Source organism: Amblyomma maculatum, chromosome 4 (genome assembly GCF_055883805.1).
Source record: "Amblyomma maculatum isolate TAMU_Amacu chromosome 4, ASM5588380v1, whole genome shotgun sequence".
NCBI lineage: Eukaryota > Metazoa > Arthropoda > Arachnida > Ixodida > Ixodidae > Amblyomma > Amblyomma maculatum.
Genome location: NC_139347.1, coordinates 75,638,966 through 75,641,331, shown reverse-complemented (window position 1 = coordinate 75,641,331; position 2,366 = coordinate 75,638,966).

The following is a 2,366-nucleotide window of genomic DNA, read 5'->3' as shown; positions in this document are numbered from 1 at the left end:
CACGGACGCGCTCCGTTTCGCTTCCATCGAAACCACGGTGGAAGAATATCGGCGGTCGGGATCGAACCCGGGAACTCCGGTAGAGTAGTCGGGCATCACCGCGGCAGGGCAACCAGTTGTTAAATTCAGCTATGTTAATTTTGCAGTGCAAAGATAAAAAGAAAGAAAAATAGAGGGGTTCAACACTGCTGAGCCAAATATGGAGTGAAAGCCTTGGCTGCAGGCAACCGAGCGTTGCAACGAACACAACCAGCGTTGCGTTGAACCGTCAAAGTTCACCGGCGTTCTAGGCAGAAAACACTTTCGTTCCCTGCGCATGCGATGCTGGCAGACGTTTTCCTTCTCCACTCGGTCAGCTTCTCGCGGCGGCGCGCGCATGCGCAGTGCGGAAACTACCCTTCTGCCTTTACAAGCCAGCGCGCGCATCTGCTGGGATGCCGCTACCCTCCTCCTTTGAGTTGTTTGCCATGGTTACAGCGCATGCGCTGCAGCGGTTCTGACTCCGCACAGCGACCTTGGCTTTACATGGCGTAGTGAAGCCTTCACCTTCAGAAACAAGTCGCAATGGCGCCACACTGAACCCTGTCGCTACCAGAGTTCTTCAATACTACCAGTTGCAAAACTTCCCATAGGGCCCGTGTATAAAAAAAACGGCGGTTTTGATTGGTCAAAATTCGGGTGTTTACGACGTTATCACTACAATTTTGAGATTGTGTTGCATGGCCAAATAAGAAAGCCTTGCTTATTTTTTCTCTCAAGGGCTGCAACAGTGTAAATTGAAAAATAGCTGTGGCTTTACATAAGCGAGCACCATAATTATATTGCTTCAAGGAAGTGTGGGGGGGGGGGGGGGGGGGGAAGGATTGCAGACACGATTGGGATAACAGCTGGACAGATTAGCTACAGAAGCCCATCACCCAGACGTGCCTACGTGACGTTTCAGCTCCTGCAGATGTTAACTGTTATTGCACATTGCAGAAACAACACCCAGAACATAAAGCAACGCTTACTTATGGTAGGCTGCGTGGTAGACGAAGGCAGAATAAAGCAGAAGGGCGATTGTTAGTCGCAGTTTCCAAATCGGCTTATGGACCTTGCCGTCAGATCTCCAGAGAAGCTTACGCGCGGCAACTTCCTCTTCACAAGATCTAGGTTTCAGCTGTCGGTCAGTAGAACATTTCTGAGGTGGAGGCAGCCTCAAGCATTTTGGACCAGCAATAATGGAATTTTCAAGCAGGTTAGGAGCAAATGAGTTTTGGGGCACGTATATGCTTAAACGCATTTGATAATTACAGTTGTCTATCCAGGACAAAATCCCCAAATTGATTCCTTCTTATGCAACGTTCAATGTATTTCCGCCTACACACAAGACAGACGGCTACAACATGTAGAGATGGTTAAGACAGCACTGCAAACAGAATTATTGATTTCGCACTTCCTAATCGAACACCAAAGTTTACCAGAGTCCTTCAATGCATTGAAGGACTGGTTTTGCTGAAAGCTCACCTTTATTTACTGAAAATGTGGAGTCTGCCACTCTGCTGTACTCAAGCACCAGTACCACGTCTAGAGTTCATATCAATAAGTAGAATATCTGCCCTCTACCATATGCATTCCCGTTCCGATTTTACGCCTGTGCTGATAAAATTAACGAGCACTGGTCAGTATTGCTTTTAGGGAGTGTAGATGCCACTGAAAGGCAGCTAGCCTTTTCATCCAAACCTCCTGTCAACAGCTATTTATTTTAGCTTCAGCAATGCTGGAGCTGTCTTAAAATTTTGTCGATAGGCCCTGTACAGCTTTATAACACCCTTGGATATTTCCAGTGATTGGCGCACCACCCCATAAAGCTTGAAGTATGCTTTTGTCTTGCACAGGCTCAACACCCTCAAATTGGCACAAGCTTGTCACTGAATAAGAGGCTCAGTGGTGAAGTACCTCCTTGTTCTTACAGCATGAGCATTAAAACTTCTGCAGTTTTTGCACCTGGATAAGTTTCAGAAATGGTTTGTAGTAGTTTACGCTATTACCTGATTCGCTTCTCTTCATCAGCAATTCGAAAGGCCGAGATGTGCTGTCACATGCACAGTGATGTTTTCACAATTACCTCCAATTGCTTGTGGGTCATAATGAATTTACTTGCAAATATTTAAGTTCAAAGCTTCCGTACCTTTCGGAAACATTGTATTCAGCCCAGTGGAAGATGCGTTGCATATCTGCCGCCAATGCACTGCCATCATTCCCACGTTCACATAAATTTGATGCCTATAGCAATCAGTTCGGAGCAGTTTTGAAGCAGTATTCTGTTTTGGAGCAGAACGGAGCACGGAAAGCAGTTTGGGGCAGCACTTCTACCAGACGCTTTC